The sequence below is a fragment of the Hemiscyllium ocellatum genome, chromosome 17 (genome assembly GCF_020745735.1).
Source record: "Hemiscyllium ocellatum isolate sHemOce1 chromosome 17, sHemOce1.pat.X.cur, whole genome shotgun sequence".
Taxonomy (NCBI): Eukaryota; Metazoa; Chordata; class Chondrichthyes; order Orectolobiformes; family Hemiscylliidae; genus Hemiscyllium; species Hemiscyllium ocellatum.
The window spans coordinates 29307008-29329427 of NC_083417.1; the positions used below are offsets into that span (position 1 = coordinate 29307008).

The 22420-nt window shown below is 39.2% G+C and overlaps 1 protein-coding gene across 2 annotated transcripts in view; it reads left to right on the forward strand.

The window, feature by feature from the left end:
* piezo1 (piezo-type mechanosensitive ion channel component 1) overlaps positions 1–22420 on the forward strand; it is a 339923-nt gene that overhangs the window by 78713 nt on the left and 238790 nt on the right. The gene's annotated exons all lie outside the window — the stretch shown is intronic.

The window sequence follows — 22420 nt, forward strand, 5'->3', positions numbered from 1 at the left end:
ATTGCAACTTCCCTTCCCAGGTGGTTGACAATGCCTTCCAGCTTCTCTTCTCACTTCACACACCACACCCCTTGAACTCCACCCCTCCCAATGCATCAAGTACAGAACCCCCCCTCCACCATCCCAGTCCTCACCTTCAACCCTACCAACCTCCACATACATTGCATCATCCTCCGCCACTTCCGCCACCTCCAAACAGACCTCGCGACCAGAGATACATTACTCTTCCCACTCCTATCAGCGTTCTGAAAAGACTCTTCCCTTCACAACTCCCTCGTCAGATCCACACCCCCACCAGCCCACATCTGACTCTTGGCATCTTTCCCTGCCACCGCAGGAAGTATAAAACCTACACCCACACCACTCCCCTCACCTCTGTCCAAGTCCCCACAGGATCCTTCCACATTTGTCAGAAATTTGCCTGTACCTCAACCAATGTCATCTACTGCATTTGTTGCATCTGGTGTGATCTCACTACATCGGGAGACAGGACACCTTGCTGCAGATCGTTTCAGAGAACATCTCTGGGACACCCGCACCCACCAACTCCAACGACCCATGGCTGAACACTTCAATTCTCCCTCCCTCTCCATCAAGGACAAGCAGGTCCTGGACCTCTTCCACTGCCAAACTGTTACCACCCAACACCTGGAGGAGGGACACCTCATATTCCACCTTGGAACTCTGCAACCACACAGGAGAAATGTGGATTTCAACAGTTTCCTCAACCCCCTCTCCCCACATTATCTGAGTCCCAAGCCGCCAACTCAGCACTGCCCTCCGGACCTGTCCATCACTCCCCCCTCTGACCAATCACCTTTTCCCTCACCTTCAACCACCTATCACTTTCTCAGCTACCTTTCCCCAAACAGCACCCCACTCCAATTTATCTCTCAGCCCTGACCCACAAGCCTCATTCCTGATGAAGGGCTTATGCCCAAAATGTTAATTCTCCTGCTCCTCAGATGCTGCCTGACCTGTTGTGCTTTTCCAGCACCATACACTCGACATAAAAGAATGCTGTATGGTCAGAGATACCTTTTTCACTGAGGTCCACATAATGTCTAATAATGCCATTGCAAAGGAAGGTAATGTAATTTTCCAAAGTTGTGGTCAACATTCATCAACTGACATAGTCAAAGGGGAGCTATTCTCCTGCTCCTCGGATGCTGCCTGACCTGCTGTGCCTTTCCAGTGGTACACCTTTTGACTCATAACCTGCTGTTTGTAAATTGGCTTCCATATTTGTATCCCAAATACCAGTCATTCAATTTAAACATAAATTCATTCTAAGTTGGAGATGTGAAAGGCACTATAAAATAAACATTTTTCTGTTTTGATGAGGTCCTGGTGAATTCCTTCAGAACTGAAGTTGGCTATGAAGTAAAGTTGACAAAGTGCGAGGAGGAGTAAATGGATTTGATACTGAGGGTGCCATACACAAAGGGAATACTAATGATAGTAGGGGAGATAATGGGTGTGCAAACATGCAACCAACACAGTTGGATGGGGTGTGGGTGGGTTGCAGGATGTTCATTCTTTGAAATTGTTGAACTGTTGAATTCTGAAAGCTGTAAAGTGTCTAAATGCTTGAGGTGCTGTTCCTTCAGCTTCTGTTACATTTCACTGGAGCACTGCAGCGGGTTTAGCACATGAACAAAATGGTATATCTCAACAGCAAGTGACTAGAAGGCTGGGGTCATTCATATGGACAGAATGAAGGTGTCCACAGAAGAGGCTGCATTGTGAGCAGTGAATACAGTGGATTACATTGAAAGGAGTACAGGCAAACTACTACTTCATCTGGAAAGAATGTTTGGGGCCTTGGACAGTGAAGGAGGTTGGAGGTAAGAGGGCAAGTATTATACAAGCTACAATCACTTGGGAAGATGCAGTGGACTATGTCAGGAAATATTCTGAGTATTGGAGGAGTGAACCCAGGGTGTTGCAGAGGGAATGGTCCCTGTTGAATTCCGACAATGGGAATATGTTTGATGGTGACATCCTACTGTAGAAATGGCAGACGACAATCTTTTGAATCCAGTGGTTAATGGAGTAGAAGCGGAGGGAACACTATTATTCTTCTAGGATGAACAATGGAATTATCAGCCAATATTGCCTACAGCCATTTTTTAAGAAATGTACACCTAGTTTAAAGTTTAATATGCCTATAAATAATTTGAGGGTATGATCTGATATCATGTAAATATCTGATTGTTTCACTTTGTCCATTATATAATTTTCTACACCAGTTGCAACGTTCGCAAGTTTTTAGCAATCAAAACTTGGACAGTGCTAATTTGCAACATAGGCAGAAGCGGGTACTGCGGATGCTGGCAATCAGAGTCTGGATTAGAATGGTGCTGGAAAAGCAAGTCAGGCAGCATCCGTGGAGGAGGAAAATCGACGTTTTGGGTAAAAACCCTTCACCAGGAATCATCACTCTAATTTTGACTCTAATTTGCAACATGTTTGCTTTTTACCTTACCCATCTATCTATTCCACCTTGTATTTTTCAAAGCTGCTGTTTATTTAGTTATAAAGTCACATAGCATGGAAACAAACCTCTTGGTCCACCTTGTTCAGACTGATCGAGTTTCCCAAACTAAACTAGTTCCATTTGCCTGCATTTGGCCTACATCCCTCTTAACCTTTCCTAACCATGTTCCTGTCCAAATATCATTTAAATTTTGTAACTGTATCTGCATCATCAATGTCAGCAATCTTACCTCTGACCTCATGTAATTGGCCTATGTTAACAATAAATTTAGCATGAAATAACATTCATTTTACTGCTATTTGCTTTATATTTTAATTAGATAAATGCATTAGCAAGTTTTTTTTTGTTCCTAAGGAAGTGAATCATTTAAAATGCATAATCTCCTTGGCATAAATTTTATTTATTTCAATACCAGGAATGCGTGTTGCTACCTCAAATTAGTTCCAGGAAAGGACAATTTGGATGTTATGCTGGGTATGAGAAAAAAAATTAACTTATAATGGCTAATCCAGCTGTTCAAACATTTATTTTCCTAATGTTGCTTTGTATTTGCATGAATTGTGGCTGCCAAACATTTCACCTTGTTTTTTTAATTGGCTATGGCTAGCAGTACAGTAACAAATTGAATGGTCTTTACATTTTCCTATTTGGCAATCTGGTGGAGAAAGTTTTGAATCCTGATGCTGTCAGACCAAGTTTGGATCTATATTGTTCTGTGCTCTTGAAATTAGGCCATTGGCTGAATTTGTGATTGTATGGAGGAGAGTTGTTTGTAGTGGTCCATATTGATTTCAGAGGCTGAAGCAATAGCTTTTCAAGCAAACTAGTAGGGGCTGCAGACAACTGTACATTTGTTTCCAGAAAGGAGAAAACTGGAGGAAAAATATCATCAAAGCTACTCAAGAAGATACAAAAGGGAAAGATGAACATTGGAATATTTATCCATTATATTTCTTTATTAGCCTGATCTGATAGGGATGTAATGGAGGGTATTTCTGGACTGTCTGGAGATGATGATCACTGGGTGTCTGCATGTCCCTCCTCTTCCTCCTCCACAGTATATAATGACTCTTCCTTCACCTCTTGAGGAGTGGGGCACCTGGAGGGAGATCCAGGTCCCTTGCCCCCTGCTCACCTAGCCAATGAATGAATGTATTCATGATGTGGGCAATGGTGTGAAGCTCCCACTCTTCACTGGCAGCTACTCTTTGTTAGATTGGACCTCCCTCTCTCTCCATGCTGACTGCTACCAACTCCATGGAGGTAGCCATGCACACTCATACCTAAGCCACGACCTCCAAAACTACTTGAGCAGATTTCTTTGTCCTTTGCTCTACTTTGTGCATGCCCTCTAGCAGCTCGGCTAGATGTTTCCCTGCTTGTCTGCAAACATCTCACTATTGGCTGAGTCTGAAGTCTCAACATCTTTATTAGGATCAACAAGGACCTATTCTCCAGGAGACTTTGGCCCTTTCTTCCTCCTCCAGCTATGTGCCATTATCAGTGTGGTTCTCCCCTGAGCCTACTCCAGATTGACTTGTTACCAAGAAGCATGTTCCTGTATGAGTGGAAGGTGGGGAGGAAGGCCTTCACCTTACAGCCTCTTCCTACTCAGATGTGGCTCATGTGGCTCATGTGGTTGGTGTGGTTCGTGTGTGTGGAGGGAATAGGGGCCAATGGCCTGGGTTTTTTATGCACATCACCTGGTTTGGGAGTGGTGTCCAGAGGCTGCAGAGAAAAACATGAAGATTTATCATTATTGTTTCAGTTGCCACATTTTCCCAAGGTTTCGTTAAGATATTGGTGTGCAGCAGGCAGTAGCAGTTTGGGGGCTTTATTCGTAAATGGCTGTAAATATTCTATCTCCGATTAAGCACAGCCACATTCTATTAGCTCAGCAACCTCATTCACCTTCTCAAAGGAATCAGCAGCTTTCTGTTACACCCCTGCTCTTTGTGAACACATTCACATTGATTGTGTATGTTCAAAGACATTTAAATGAGTATGTGAGCTCTTTACCTACATTGGTAGATAAAGATTGAGATGTCAATGTCCCAGAGCTGCAGTTTGTGTGTGTGTGTGTGTGTGTGTGTGTGTGTGTGTGTTTGTGTGTGTGTGTTGGAGGTGGGGTGAGAAAAACCTGGTATGGGGATAGGTGGTATTAAAGTGTTCTGAGTGACATATGATTCAATATCATAAAACAGCTACAAGTGATGAAAGTCAGCAGAACATTCCATCTGTGTGTGCCTGAGATATTTGATGTGTTCATCCCAAAGCCATTGTTTATGGTTGTGTCATTGTCACAAGCGAGCCTTTCAGATGTATGTTTTTCATAACGGTGGACGAAGGTTAGTGAAATGAAGATGCCTGAGCTGCTGAATGTTGTAGCTCCTTTGATGTTTTAAGTGTGAACCTTGGCTGAAGTGCAAACAGCAGCCCCACTGTGGTGCAGGTAGTGCTAGGTTAGGAGTTGCAATAAAGTGGCAGATAGTAATATCTAATAGAGATGCCTGGCACCAAATCAAGCATGTGCCATTTCTTTACGGTGACATGATAATGCTAATCCTCACTGATTGGGACATGGAGCATTGAGTCGACAAAGGTATCCATCCTGGTTTAGTGCAGCCCCATCACCCATTCTCTTGTGGCACTGAAATCCACTTCCCTTGAGCTGTTCATGGGTTCTGACTCCTGCAGCTACCTCTGGCCAGGCTGTCTGTGTCAGCCAGGTAGACCTGCTGTTGCCATTCCTAGAGAAAAAGAACTCCCTTCTCTCCTGAGCAATTTTCAGGACAATCTCTAAGGAGACATCGTTAAAGCATGATGCCACTTTGTGCCTACTCTCTGACCAGGGGTTGCTCAGCAGAGGTTGACTGATGCTCCTGGGTTGCAGAGAGTGAAATGCTGTACGGGTGCCTTTTAAGTATGAATCGCAGAAGTCCTAGCAAAGCTGAAGAACAAAACTGCTTGTCCATGAAATGTGATGTTTAACCAGTGCATGTATATGTAATGAGCTAAAAAGAACGGGATTGTGTGAGGAAACCTGACCTGCACTCAAGAAGAAGTGCCTTCTTTTATGGCTGACTCCACACTTAGTTTTCAAAAAGATGTTCCAACCATCATCCCAGTAAGTTTTCTTATTTCAGGAAACATAAATATATTCAAAGGAGATAGTCAGAAACTCTGTGAATAGATGTCGTCTTCAACCTCAAACAGGTATATTTGACAGGTGCTGCAATTCCTGTTCATCTATTGATTGAATATGAATTTGTACCATTATTTCAGCATATTTATACATTAAGCATTGAAATCTATCATAATTATATTAACAAGCATTTCTAATTCAATAATAAATTATATATAAATTATGCACTGCTTTGTTCATCTTCACAAGTTGTTTTCTCCGATCACTTCTAATTATGGTTACTTTTGTTGAAATAATCAAAGTTGTAAGCAGTTTTCAAACAATTAGTTTTCACATACATTAAACATGCACTATACTATGGTTCCAATGTTCCTAATTGTCATCAATAAAGATTTACATCCTTCTGTGCAGAGTGGATTCTTGAATCTCAAACAGATTTATTTTTCTTCTGCACCAGACTCTGTTTGGCATATCACATTGGGGAATTCTGGAACATTGCTGTTTTAGCCTTGACCTGTAAATCTGTACTGGAATTGGACCAAGCAGGAGGAATGCGTGTGTAGCTTTTTGAACAAAAAGACACAACTAGGAGAACTATTGTACCAAATCTTTGGGATTTTTTCTGTGTAGTGTTTACTCTAACAAAGACATTCAATGCCTAACAGGGCTTTGTGCCTTTCTACATTTTCTCTCAAGTTTTCCCTTTTATTTCAGCGACATGTTTATATTTCAAAGTATTTTTGATGTATTTATGTTAAATGGTATTTTTTCAGCTTGGCTTTTTAGTTAGTTTAGTTTATCAGGGTGACATGGTAGCTCAGTGGTTAGCATTACTGCCTCACAGTGCCAGGGAAAGAGGTTTGATTCCAGCCTCGAGCGACTGTCTGTGTGGAGTTTGCACGTTATCCTTTTTTCCATGTGAGTTTTCTCTGGGTTCTCTCCACCTCACTGTTTTCTTCCTATAGTCCAAGATGTGCAGGTGCTAAATTGTTCATAGTATCCAGGGATGTGCAGGCTAGGTGGATTAGCCATGGGAAATGCAGGGTTACAGCAATAGATAGAGGCTGGGTCTGGATGGGATGCTGGTCGGAGGGTTGGTATTGACTCAATGGGCTGAATGGCCTGCTTCCACACTGCAGGGATTCTATAATATCTGGTTCAAAATCTGATTTTGTTGATCAGTTCTGTGCATGTGCACTCATATGAGTAATTAAAAAAAATATATTGAGTGTTACATTGTCACAACATTATGAAAATAAGTTTCTAAAGTGTCCAAAAGGGCTTAGGATTATCCCTCAACAAATGAGGCTCGATATTGTCTCTGGAATGAAGTCACTTGGGAAAAGTGAGATTTAGTTTTGTTTTGTTGAGCATGCACTACCTTTTATATCAAGGTTGCTGCTTGTATTAGAGACAAAAAAAAACCTACAGATGCTGGAATTCAAAATAGACAAGCAGGAGGCAGGAAGAACACAGCAAGCCAGGCAGCATCAGGAGGTGGAGAAGTCGATACTTCAAGTGTAACTCTTCTTCAGGTTTACAACTGAAACATTGACTTCTTCACCACCTGATGCTGCTTGGCTTACTGTGTTCTCCCAGCTTCCTGCTTATCTAGCTGGTATTAGGATTGACATCCTTTGGTACAAAATGCATTATCCTGAGTTTGGTGGTCTTATGTGCATACCACCAGCATTTAAAGCACAAAGGAATGTCATGAGTACCATGAATAGTCACATGTTAAATATAGTTTTGTTTTAGCATTACCATGATCTTACTGAACATTCCATGTGATCACCACCCCAATAAGAAGTAGGTAACCAGAAAAAAAGAATATTTTGAGCTTGTGGAGTAATCTGATGTGGTTGATTTGACACCGGAATCTAATAACGAACCTGTTTGTTCTCTGATACTTTACACCAAATTCTGTTTTTGCAGGGGATAACTCGGAAGTCTATAGAAAGATTTTGAAGGATATAATTTGATCTAAATTTTATTTTGATCAGAAAGTGAAACTCAGCAATAGCTAGTTGCTCACATTCCTCAACAGTATTGAGAGATAGGCCCTTTACGTGTTGAAAAATGTGATGCTGTAAAAACCCAGCAGGCCAGGCAGCATCCGAGGAACAGGAGAATCGATGTGTCGGGCATAAGCCCTTCTTCAGGAATGCCTTTACATGGTATTTCTTGGTAGAGGCTTCATTTTCTCAGTTATAAAGTTTCTCCATTTAGGAGGTGATTTGGAAGAAGCATGCATGGGTGATTGGTTGCAGTTATCTTGTAGATGGTAAAAGCTACCATCATATCTACTGGTGGTGGAAGAAGTATATATTTAAGGCAATAGATAGGCTCTCATCAAGGGGCTGTCCTGGGTAGTATCCAGCTTCCTGAGTGTTGTTGAAACTGCACATCTTCTGTTAAGTGGAGAATATTCCATCACATTGTTAAGTTTTGCCTTGTATATTTTGGAAAAGCTATGGAGAGTGAGAAGGGTTAAGTTACTTGCCACAGAATACCTTGAATACTTGTTAATTTGCTGAAGCCACAGGGATGGGAATCTGAACTATGGTAGAAGATAATATTGTGAGGAATCCAGCTCAGGTAATCTTTTAGGTTGGATTTGAATAGTATGTCTTAAACATTCCTGGAATCTTTGTGTGGTCTGACTGCCTTTTAAATTAAGCTTGTGCTGTATTCAGTTGTTGGAGAGACAGCAACCCAGTTGATGCTGTTTCAAGAGCAGTCTTACAGGCTTTTTCTCATTCCATTATGCCTTGCCTAGAAGGTTATAGAAGAAATACTCTGTCAGTACTCCCTTCTCAACTGTATTCTAATGCATCTACCTGTTTTGTGGCATTCAAAACTAGGTGATCGCAGTTGTGTTCGCCTTTGTGTTGAAACTCAGGGTATGCTGTTCAAGAATCTGTGCTGCTCCCAGCTCAAAAGGCATTTGGTTCTGCATCTGGTCTCAGAGCTTGGGTTAATTAATGAAATTGAGACACTTGACATTTTCCATAAATCTGTAAAATTTGGACTTGAGTTAAATAATTGTCTTGACTTTAAGGCGTTCATTTACAGGAAGAAAACAACGATTTAAATATTTTGTATATTTGAATTATGCTACTTATTATGAAATTGCATCTAGTGTTTCTATAAAGGTTTTATGATGAGACTCAAGAAAAGGAATATTTTGTTCCTTTTTTGTAAATGTACTATCTTGCTTCAAAAATCCACTCCTTTTGACTTCAAACAATGCAAATTTCAATTATTACAAATGAATTTGAAATGACTTGAGTTCTGCTTGGTGTTTGAATCATCCTTTTCAGTTTAGCTTCTTGAGGTTATATTGTATTAGTTTTTTCTGTCTGATTGATGGCTGTTTGTGGTGACTGGTACATTTTTTAACTGAGATAATTCTATCTTTTTAATGGAGGAAAGGATTACTATCCCATTAATAAATTTATCACAGTCTGCTTTACCTCCTTTCAAAATAAATTTCATGTAGGAAAGGATTGGTTTGTTTTTTTCTCAAGAAGAGAAAAATTGTCACTGTGTAATTTTAAATGCACTTTCTGGCGACCATCCTTAACCACCCCAACCAGTTTATAGTGATGGGCCTTTGAGTATGTGAGTCCGAGATGTTGTGAACCAAAGGAACACACACATTTGTGATGTCAATGTGAGAGATACTACAATGCACTGCTGGCTAGGAAGGCAGAGTTGTCCTGGAATTCTGTCATTTTAGGATTGAAATAAACAGAATGACTAACTATATTTGTAAAGTTTGCTCATTAAAATCTGGTTCCTCATAAGGTGATGTATTTCACCTTTATAAAAAGAAACTGAACTTGAATGAAGTTAGGTGACCAATGAAAAAAACAGATGATGCTGTTGACCACGGCCCCGCCATATTACTTCGGCTCTTGTGCCTATATGCATTTTTAATTCTTTAACTTGGCAGTATTTCCTTGTTGGCTTATTAAACGACTGTTCTTTTTGAAAAATACTTGTACATCCTGCTTCCAAAAACAATTGCTTAGTTTGTGAAGTACTTTCTCCTATTGATAACACAGCCGTCCCCAGTTTTCACATTTTCAAATTTTTGAACTCATTGACAATTTTGTGTAATTACGTCACTTGATTTTGCTTTGGAGGTGAATCAAAACAATTGTACACATTAGTTTGCCTGCTGTTTAGGAGTTAAATTCTATGAAGCAAGAACTACCTCAGAACTCCTCTCAACTTTTATTCTTCCATGTTGAGCTTATTTAAAATCTTGTCGACAAAGTGTAAGAGCATTATGGATTAAGTTTGATTTCTGCATCAACCTATATGAGCATGTCTTTAAATAAAAGGTGAGGAAAGACCAGAATTATGGCCTGGCATCTAAAGCATTAGATGAAGTCTCAATATATTAGGGATTAGATTTAGCGCTTAGAAAAGAAACATTCCTCCGCCCCCTCCCTCAATCCCCCCAACCACCAGACAGCGGAGTAATACATTCTGTATGACATGGTATGATGTTCCTTTTTAAATAAAGGAACATAATCAGTCAGATTTTTATTCTCCTGATCTCCAGTAAATCTTATTTACTTGGATGCACAGGAATGGGGTAAAAGGAGACAGAGGTTCAGGAATGGCTATTCAAATGAAATACAAGCACACTGACATCTTCTTATAGGTACAATTTCTACTTCAAATTGCATCTACTTATACTTTTAGTGATTTTATCTTTTAAAAAATCCATCTGAACAGCTACCTACACAAATAATTACAGGATCATTATATTTTATCATTGCTAAATTATTTTTACCATAAGAATGTTATTTACCTACCACTGCCTCCCCAACATGCTGCCATTCTTCTTGACAGGATCGTGTTGAAAATGAGAATTTCTTCAAAATATTTGTACAGTGTGACACATTTTAAATGAAATAATTTGTGATCTTGGCCTAGTAATGAAGAACATGCAGAAAAAGAATAATATTAAATTCTCACAATTATGCGTGACATATGCCAACATCTCTGTTCTCAGCTAAGTGATGATAATTTCCTGCAACACGCATAACATTGCTATTTACAGACATTTGGGTATAACTGTCTTCCATGAGCTGTGTATTTTGCTGGAGCAATCATCTTGTTTTCATTGGGATAATTTAATGTAGCTTCAGTTATGCCTGAGTTTTGTTTGCTGCAGACACGGCAGATAGAGTTCTTGTAGATACTCATTTCATTTACATTCTGTAAAACAGTTATCTCTGCTTTGCTGAGGAAATCAACTGAATTTCCTTTGCCATTTTTCTTGTTTGCTGTAACATACACTGTGTTGCTCTAACTCCAACTTATAGTTTTTCAGAGTGGTGTTAATAAACAGTCTAATCATTATCAACAAATTCCCAAAGATAATTTTATTCGTCATAGAAATTGATGGTTGAATTTTTCAATGCGTACTTCTTGCACTGGTCAATAAAACCAAAACTACAGTTTCAACTTTAAGAAGCCTTGCTGTTGTTGCAATACAGGCAGCGTGATTTGCTTTTAACGTCGCTGAGGCATTAAGGAACGGTATTTTCGAGAATGCTTACCTCTGTTCGCAATAGTGTGATTCAAGCGTGACTGTTTCGCATGCTTTGTTCTGCACATGCGGCGATGTTTACACCATTCTGTGCAAGCGCTGGTGTCAGCTGTTGACAGAGCAGCTTTCTCTGAGAGGTACTGTACAGAGAGCAATGCTCAGAGAGAAATACTTTGAGCAGCTTGCTGTGAAAGGTACACTACTCCAAGTTTATCCCTTTTGAAAAAATGGATGTTAGCAAGAAGCGTCCTGGTGATTAAGTTGTGGGTGGTGAACGTAAAAGAAAAGCTGTAGCACTGGAAGAGAAGCTAGATATTATGAAGTGTTTTGAGTATAAGGAGAGAATGTGTGTTATAGCTCACTTAACAGGAATGAGAGAATCTTCCTTATGCACCAAGATGACCCTCTGTCCCTGCATTAACAATATTTTAAAAAATGTACTGTGTTGAATTTACTTTTGTTTCATTGATTAAATATGATTTGTACCTTTATTCAGACTGTGCTATGCTTGTGTTAGACTTCTGGGTGATTTTTGAGCGATTGTGTATGATATTTTTTGCTGGTCAGCCCCTAATCCCATTTTTTCCCATGGGCTCCATTATTTATATTATGCGAGGCTTTACTGGGACACAACTATGGCATTATAGAAAAGCTATCTGTAGTTCATCATATTTCCTTACTGTTGTCTCAAAGTACTGAAAGGTTACACTATACTTTAGAAATAAGAGTGGTTACATTTCTTCGGTTCTAAGTGTACATTGTATACAGACGAAACAATTTGTAAGCTTCAGCACTCCAAACTGATTTAGATTATTCCTTTTGGAGCATATTACCTGTGTTTCCTTTTGAGATTAGATTAGATTAGATTAATTTTACGATATTTTAAGTTCGAAGAAGTACAGTTTCATGAGCAGCCACTGGCAATTTTTAACAACTGGAATATAGTCTTTTCTTCAACAAACTTAGGCTTTTATTTTAAAAAAATATCGAAACTGCACAAAATGGAGTGGTCTTATTTGCATAATTCTCTCTTATTCCAGCTCAGGTTGTCAGCAGGATGTGAGGATACTTTTCTGAATGAAGCAGTAGGTCACATGAATGGAGTGGTTCTTTACCAGCACATGGGCTAACCAGAAGAATAAAAATGCTAGGCAGCTTTTTGAAATTCAGTTCATATGGTGGTGTGTGTTGTCAGAAATGTGTCACAAGTTATTGCTCAGTGCGGCACAGTTTATTTACTACAAACTGCAGACATAATGTCTCTCAATTGAATAGTCAATAGGATTATTGAAATTATTATTAATAGATTGCTGGTTGAATTTGAAAGTGTCCCACTCATTTAGTTTTCTTGATAATGGGAGAACTCTTTGAACCATTCATATACCTGGACAGCAGTTAGTAATATTGATCATAAAACATTATTAAAATAATTAGATTTGGAAATGAGATTTTTCTCTGGTGCTTTTTACACAGTTCATTTATAAAGACCTGTCTTTGAACAATTTGGATTAAATATATGGGCCCAGATCTTTGTGGATCTTTGTAAAGGTAGAGCCACTGTTACCTAAGAGGACCATAAGGCTGCCTTCTCATTAGTGTGAATACGGGTAGTGATGACCATTTTGTCTCAGTGAGGGGAGAGATTGCGAAGGAGAATCTTGCATGGTAACCTCAGCCAGTGTGGGGACTGAATCCACGCTGTCCGCATCACAGACCAGCCACCTGAGTTAACTGTATTTAATGTGTTTAAATTACAAAGGTGAAAATAATAGATAAAATCTCTGTTTTGCTTGGACCTTTTTATTTGTTGGGATTGTAGTCTTGACAAATCTGTTGTGGATCCACAGTACACTTGAGTTAATACTTATAATATATTTTTCTGGTACTTTAAACTAATTACATGAACTCCTAAAGATGTTGGAATCAAGCCCAGTGTGTGTAAGGGAGTGGAGTACTTTCTGAACACTGTAATTATCAAAGGTAACTTTTGATTCTTGTCTTGAATGGACCAAAACAAAAGTTTTGAACTTTATAAATTATGATAATGAATTATAATCAATCCTTGATAAGCGATTATCCCTGGGGGTATCTAAAACAGTAAAACGTACAAGTTATGAAGCACAAACTTCAGCAAATCCACTGCAGTGGATGAACAGGTGGGCAGAGTCATAACTTTGTAGATATTATTAATCGCCATCAAACTATTTAAACATGAATCCTTCAATGGGGGGCTAATTTGGGGAAGGAAAAGAGCTTGCCTGCCAGCATTCCTGTTTCTGAAATACCTCTTGTGGCTTCTTCATGTCACCATGAGTTTGAGCCAGTCTGGACGAATTCTCAATACTGTGATTACTAAGCAAGCTGCATCTGTTAAGATCCCAGAGGCATCTGCCTGTGTTTGGTGAGAAGCGTCTTTGTGTGCCAGAACATCAAACCAACAACCACCTGAGTGTCTCAAATATTATCCTCTTATACCCCACAAAAGCCAGAAGTATATCTTTTACAGAGAGAAATCAGTTTTTTCTCTTTATCTGATGCAAGTGTTTGTGCGAGATTTGGATTATGTTGAGTTATAAACATTTATATTTTCGTAATACAAACTGTGTGTTCGCTGGTTTGCATCTTCATGAAGAAGTTTTGATTTTTAACAAATCAGTAATCTTGTGTCTGTGAAAGAAACTTGGTTGATGGGATCTTTTGAGTCTAATGTAGAGAAAGCATATGATTGGCCATATTGAGATATGGTTAAAAACTATTAAAGTTTAAATCGGGACTCAAGGTGTGGAATGAGAGAGAGAGAGAGAGAGAGAGAGAGAGAAAGAAAGAGAGAGAGTGTAGTCCTCTGATTCTTAATTATAACAATAGAAGAGTAAAGTCGAGCAGAATAAAAACGGTATCTGATCTAAGCTTACTACTTTCCAATAGGTAGTTAAGGACAAAAGCTATTACATGCTGCCTCTGTGATCTGTCACCATGGTATGACCTATGCCACCTGTTAGAGTACTTGTATCTGATGCAGCAATACAGTTTTAACAATCTCCTTCATAACACATGAACTAAACGTGGTGATTGATATTAAAAAGATCAACAAACATTTATCACAGTTCCTCATCATGCTCTTGGTATTACATCCATTACAGTCACATGCACTTCTGTGTCCGGGGCCTTCAGTTACAAGCAGTAACCCGTTTCCACCAGTGCCTCATGCTTCAACTGACCCCAGCTAAGGTGCAGTCTGAGATCTTTGTGATCACGTTCCATGCTATGGCATAATGATTAAACTGTGAGCATGATTCTTGAAGAAATACTGCATACTGCCTGGAAGGCACGACACAAAAATAAATTCAGAATTTTTTTACTAATATTGGAGGGTTGGATATGGTTGGATCTGGCAGATTGAATAGTTTTTAGATTTTAACTTTATGTTTATTTAATTTTTTAAATAGAGTCATAGAGTCAAACAGCACAGAAACAGACCCTTCATTCCAACTGGTTCATGACAACCAAGTTTCCCAAACTAAGCTAGTCCCATTTGACTGCATTTGGCCCATATCCCTCTAAATCTTTCTCATCCAAATATCTTTTAAATGTTGTAACTGTACCTACATCTACCATTTCCTCTGGCAGTGTATTCCACATACAAACCACCCTCTGAGTGGAAAAAGTTGCCCCTCAGGTCCCTTTTAAATCTTTCTCCTCATCTTAAAAAGATGCCTCAAAGTTTTGAACTTTCCCACCCTGTGGAAAAGACCTTTGCTATTTACCTTATCTATGCTCCTCGTGATTTTATTAATGTCTATAACGTCAACCCTCAACCTCCTATGCTCCTGAGGAAAACTTCCCAGCCTCTCCTTATTAACTCAAACTCTGTATTCCTGAAACTTTTCTGAACCCTTTCCAATTTAATAATATCCTTACAATATCAGGGTGACCAGAACTGTGAATAGTACTCAAAAAGTGGCCTCACAAACATCCTGTACAACCTTAACATAATGTCCAACTCCTATACTCGAAGATCTGAGCAATAAAGGCAAGTGTGCTGAATGCTTTCCTCTCAACCCTATCCATCTGTGACACAACTTTCAAAGAACTATGTACCTGAACCCCTAGATCTCACTGTTTGACAACACTACCCAGGGCCCTACCAATTGCTTTATCAGATTGCAACATCTTGCATTTATCCAAATTAAACTCCATCTGCTACTCCTCAGGCCATTGGCCCAATTGATCAAGATCCCTTTGTAATCTTAGATAACCTTCTTCTTCTTTGTTGTCTATACATCCTTTATTATTTCTATACAGCAGGAAGGTCATTTGTAATTACTTTTTTGATGAAATCTGATTCACATGGTGGGGGGGGGGGGGGGCGGGGGGGAGATATCTAGAACTCACTGCCTGAAAAACTGGTTGAGGTAGGAAACCTCAATATTTAAGAATTTAGATGATCATTCAAAATGCCATAGCGTACAAGATGACAGTGCTGGTAAGCAGGATGAGCAAAGTTCTGTGCTCAACTGGCACAGACACAATGGGCCGAATGTCCTCTTTCCATGCTTTAAAACTGTGTAACCCTAACAATTTTTTGAGTATTAATACAGAACCCTAACATTATTTTGAAGACAATCTTTAAATGCATTATGCAGCGTTTTAGTGGTTTTCAGAAATTTGTGGCTTTCAATATTTGTACATAATTCAGGCACATCAATGTGTTTTAATAAGAAAACTGGCAGAAAAGAAAACCCAAGAATTAAAGGGTCTTTCATATCAACCAGGAAGATGGAAAATTCCCCTCTGCCCTTTTGGCTGCAGGAGACGTTCTGCTATAATTGACAAAATGAATCAGGAAGCACAGCTTCCAGAATGTACTTTTTTCCCCTCTTTTCGTGGAAACTATGAGTGAATAGTAAGGCATTTCTTTGTTTGGTGCACACTTTCCTCTAACCCACTCTCCCAACCAAAATTAATTCCATCCACATGTTAAATCCATTTCCAATTGAGGCATAATTTCAAGAATTTACACTGTTAGTGGTAATGTTTATTTAATTTGGTGTTTCAATTAGTGATTCATCCAAAAAGACAAATAGCAATAAGTAGATTCTTGGAAATATTGCCTTTATCAACATTAAACATGTTTAAAGACACACCAGAGCTTCCTAGGGAATATTATTGAAGGGAAGTTTAGTTCAACGGAAAACTGGGAAATGGTGACAAACACTACAAGTCACAGAGATGTACAGCACGGAAACCGACCTTTCGGTCCAAATCGTCCATGCTGACCAGATATCCTAACTTAATCCAGTCCCATTTACCAGCGTTTGGCCCATATGCTTCTAAACACTTCCTGTTCATATACCCATCCAGATGCCTTTTAAATGTTGTTGTAATTGTTCCAGCCTCTGCCACTTCCTCTGGAAGCCCATTCCATACATGCACCATCCTCTGCATGAAAAAGTTGTCCCTTAGGTCCCTTGTAAATTTTTCCCCTCTCATCCTAAACCTTTGCCCTCTAGTTCTGGACTCCCCCACCCCAGGGAATTTTACAATCTTCTATAAGGTCACCTATAAGGCCCCGATGCTCCAGGTAAAACAGCTCCAGCCTGTTCAGTTTCTCTCCATAGCTCAAATCCTGCAACCCTAGTAACATCCTTGTAAATCTTTTCTGAACTCTTTCACATTTCACAACATCCTTCCAATAGGAGGGAGACCAGAATTGCACGCAATATGTCAAAAGTGGCCTAACCAATGTCCTGTACAACTGCAACATGACTCCCAACTCCCATACTCAATGCTCTGACCAATAAAGGCAAGCACACAAATGCCAACTTCACTATCCTATCTACCTGGGACTCCATTTTCAAGGAGCTATGAACCTGCACTCCAAGGTCTCTTTGTTCAGCAACACCCACCCCCAAGGACCTTACCATAAGTGTATAAGTCCTGCTCTGATTTGCCTTTCCAAAATGCAGCATCTCCCATTTATTTAAATTAAACTCCATCAGCCACTCCTCAGCCCATTGACCCAACTGATTTAAGATTCCATTGTACTCTGGAGGTAACCTTCTTCGCTGTCCACTACACCACCTCCAATGTTGGTGTAATCTGCAAACTTATTAAGTGTACCTCTTATGCTCGCATCCAAATCATGTATGTAAATGACAAAAAGTAAAAGACCCAGCATCGATCTTTATGGCACTCCACTGGTCACAGGCCTCCAGTCTGAAAAACAATCCTCCACCACCACTCTCTGTCTTCTGCCTTTGAGCCAGTTCTGTGTCCAAATGGCTAGTTCTCCTTGTATTCCATGAGATCTAACCTTGCTAACCAGTCTTCCATGGGGACCCTTGTCAAACGCCTTACTGAAGTCCATATAGATCACATCTACTGCTCTTCCTTCATCAATCATCTTTGTTACTTCTTCAAAAAATTTAACCAAGTTTGTGAGACATGATTTCCCATGCACAAAGCCATGTGGACTATCCCTAATCAGTTCTTGCCTTTCCAAATACATACACAGCCTGTCCCTCAGGATTCTCTCCAACAATTTGCCCACCACCGACATCAGGCTCACTGGTCTATAGCTCCCTGGCTTGTCCTTACCATCCTTCTTCAACAGTGGCACCACATTAGCCAACCTCCAGTCTTCCAGCACCTCACCTGTGAGTATCGATGATGCAAATATCTCACCAAGAGCCCAGAAATCACTTCTCTAGCTTACCATACAGTTCTAGGGTACACCTGATCAGGTCCTGGGGATTTCATGTAGGCTTAATTTTGAGCAATGTCAGTATATTTTGTGGAGAGCTGGAACCCCTAATAATCCAGGTGAAGACATTTGTGCAAAGCTGGAAACCCCTGAACAATCTTTTGTTCTTTTCCATCAGATATTTGTATTGCCAAGATCATGCATTTTTTTTTAGATTAGACTTAGATTAGACTTACAGTGTGGAAACAGGCCCTTCGGCCCAACAAGTCCACACCGACCCGCCGAAGCGAAACCCACCCATACCCCTACATTTACCCCTTACCTAACACTACGGGCAATTTAGCATGGCCAATTCACCTGACCCGCACATCTTTGGACAGTGGGAGGAAACCGGAGCACCCGGAGGAAACCCACGCAGACACGGGGAGAACGTGCAAACTCCACACAGCCAGTCGCCTGAGTCGGGAATTGAACCCGGGTCTCAGGCGCTGTGAGGCAGCAGTGCTAACCACTGTGCCACCGTGCCGCCCACTCTCAATGCTGTAAAAAAATGAAGATAGTACTCATCTTATTAAATGGCTGCTTGCCTAATAACTGTCTCACATGGTCAGGTTACTATTTGCTGTTTAAGCTCTCAGCTCTGGTAGTACTGCATTAATAAGTGCTGTTAATGAATCTTGTTAAGTTAAGGAATGTCATTGAATGGTGTAATGATTTATGTCACTGGTTTATTTGGTTGTGTTTTCCCATCTGCTGTAGAAGTATTGTGCACCTGTGCATCCACGATATCATCAATTATAATATCCAATTGTACTTCACATGCTAAGTCTGAAAAGCTGATACTTTAAAACATTTTTTCATTGTTGATTTTTAAAACGTATTTCACCAGATAGAGAAGTCAAAGTCATAGATTTGTACAGTACAGACTCAGACCCTTTGGTCCAAAACATTCATACCAAACCAGATATTCTAAATTTAATTGAGTCCCATTTGCCAGCATTTGGCCCATATCTCTCTCAACCCTTGCTTTTCATGTGATCATCCAGTTGGCTTTTAAATGTCGTAATTATGTCAGCCTTCACCTCTTCCTCTGGCAACAAGAGGGACACACATTTTAATGTTCATTGACAAGAGTCACAAAATGATGGATATTAGGAAATCCTAGAAGGTAGGAGAAGTGGGCCATTTGAAAAAAAGTAAGATCTCAAATGGACTAGTTATAGAACGGCTAAATTGAAATAATTCAGCAACCAGTAAACAGAGAACTGGCTGGTGAATAATAGGAAAACGTATTATTTTCTGCATCTTTCAATGTAATTTCTGTAGGCTATTAAGATTTTAGTCAAACTAAATGTAATGCATGTCAATGATCAGTAAAGTGATCTACAATTAGACATGTTTCTGGTTTTGTGAACAGATCACTTTGTTGTTACCTTTTGTGTCTGTGATGGATCTATCCTTGGTCACTGCTGTTTTTCATAAACATATTACTCCTTGGTGACATCATGTATATAAAAAGGATTTGTATTTATGTAGCGCCTTTTACAACCATATTATATGCCAAAGTACTTTACAGTTAACTAAGTCTTTTTGACATGGAGTCATTTTTATAAAGTAGGGAACATGACAGCCAGTTTACACACAATAAGCTACTGTAGACACATTATGGCAGTGGCCAGATACCAGTAATGAGTTTTCATGATGCCGATTGGAAATAGATATTCATCAGATTCAGAATGTGTACTGACAACACACAGTGCTGCTTTATCACTATCTCTTTATTATCTCTATAATCCCGTTACTGCCTTGAATTTGATCAGTTGCTTTTCCAACATGCAACATTGGTCAAGAGAAACATTCTGTTGTTAAATTTTGGAAAGGCTGCAGCTACTAACTTTAGTCTTTGACAAAATCATTATCCCCTAACCACCATGTCTATCTCATTCCCTGGCCACAATCTAATGTTAAATCAGATTAATTGTGTTCTTGGCAGTCTATTTAACCTGGGCTGATTTTCTGGCTCCATATTTGTTTGTCACAAGGTCATCTACGTCAATCTCCAACCTATTGTCTGATTTCAACCCATCTCAACTTATTTGCCTCTAAACCCTCATTCATCCATTTATTACTTTTTGACACAAGTATTCCAATCCCTTCCTGGCTGTTCTCCTACATTCTACACTTTGTAAACTTTTTTACAGTCCCTCCATAGCTTCATTCCTCCCTATTTCTGTAACTTGCTCCAGTCCTACAACTCTCTGAGATATATGTATACTTGGGCATCCCTAATTTTAACTGATCTATGCCTCCAGGTCCAGAATATGTTTCTCACACATCTTAAACATGCTGTCTTTCTGTAAAGTTAAAAATGACACAACACCAGGTTAAAGTTCAACAGGTTTATTTGGAAGCACTAGTTTTCGGAGCACTGCTTCCTCATCATCAAAGCAGCGCTTCGAAAGCTACTGCTTTCAAATAAATCTGTTGGACTATATCCCGGTGTTGTGATTTTTAACTTTGTCCACACCGGTCCAACACCGGCACCTCCAACTCCTCTCTTTCTATAAAGCATTCCTTAAAAACTAACGTTTCCAGCAAACATTTTGTTTTCTGACCGAATATTTCCTTATAACAACTTCCATATGGCTAGGTGTCATTTTGAAATTTCATTTTTTTTTCTTTATTCATTCATGAGATATCGGTGTCACAACATAGGCCAGCACTTATTGTCATCCTGAATTGCCTACTGGGCAGCTAAGAGTTAAACACATAGCTGTGGGTTTGGAATCTTATGTAGGTCAGACCAAGTAAAGATGCAGATTTCGTTCCTTGAAGAATGCTAATGAACTAGATGGGTTTTTCTGACAATCAACATCAGTCCCATGGTCATCACTAGAGTTTTAGTTCCAGATTTGTAAGTGAATCAAAATTCCACCATCTACCATGGTGGGATTGAAACCCAGGTAGCCAGATCATTACCAAGTCTCTGAATTAATAAGTGAGCAATAATACCACTGGGCCATTGTCTCCCCTACTATAATGTCTCTCTGAAGAGGCTTGGGATGCTATGTAAATATAAGTGCTTATTGCTAATGCAAAATTGTGTTCAGAGGTTCTTTAAACATTTTGCAATGCTGAAGGCATTACATAAATGTAAGTTAATTTGATTTATTATTGTCACATGTACCAAGATACAGTAAAAAGTATTGTTTTGTGTGCTAACCAACAAACCATGACTTCCGGAAGTACATCAGGGTAAAAGATCAGAATGCAGAATATAACATTACAGTGACAGAGAAGGTGCAGAGAAGATCAACTCTAATATACAAGTTGTTATCATTTTGAAAACCAGTTCAATTTAAAAGACTTTTTTTATTTTGAATTTCTCTGAAAATTGTACTATTCAAATTACCTTTGCATCATATAGAAAATTATCAATATTTCTGGTGGCCTTAGCAAACAATTAAACAGCTCAGTTTTGTGTAACAGATTTTAAAAATACAAATGCTAATTTTATGAAGATTTTACTTTGGTACAGCAGTATAGTGGTTGTGGTTTATTTAAGGAGCTTGTAATTTGTACATTTGGACTGATAATTCCATATTCAGATACCATTATGGTTGTTTGAACATTTTAATTTGTTCTGGACGTTAAAGGTCCAGTAAGGTATCAGTAAGCAACCATTCTTTTCTGATATATCCTGTTTGTTTGGTTTGGTTAGGTGTTGTTATATTTTTCCCATTTCTTTTCATAAATAGCATCAGAAATGAAATCGAGTGCAATTAAGAGTTTCTTATTTTCCTTATCCCTCTAACAGGCTATTGCTTTTGAGCTCTGCACTGGAGCAATAAAGCAACATTGAACTTTTCAAAGAAACTAGTTTGCTGTTCTTGAAAAATACATATAGTTGTTCTGGATCCAGTAACATCAATTAACTAACATTTATATATTGTTTCTCTGTGACTGTTGCCGGATGAAGTTGTTTCCAGTCAGGTTATTATTGAGGATGGTTGATAATTATTGTATATAAAGTTACTGGGTGACGTGAAATCCTATGAAAGTCTTGATGCAGGCCAAATACTGAAGGCAATGAAGTATAACCACCATATAGCTGAGCCTATTTCTTATAAGAGAAAACAAATAATCAATCTTAGTAAATGCTTATTTGTGATATCACTATTGGCCAGTGAAGGAGAGACCTGCGCTGGCAGGCAATATTGCTGCCTTCAGTTTTTGCAATCCTGCAATAATACAGACTGCTACATTCAGGCCTAATAACATAGCGTAGTCATACATTATAGTTTAACTACAAAGACCAAACAAATTGGGTGACATGCAGAACTGACATGTTTAAATATTTCAGAAACAAAAACAGAAATTGCTGGAAAAGCTCAGCAAGTCTGGCATCTATGCAGAGAAATCTGAGTTAACGTGTTGGGTCCAGTGACCTTTCCTTAGAACTGTCAGACTTTCTGAGCTTTTTCAGTGATTTCTGTTTCT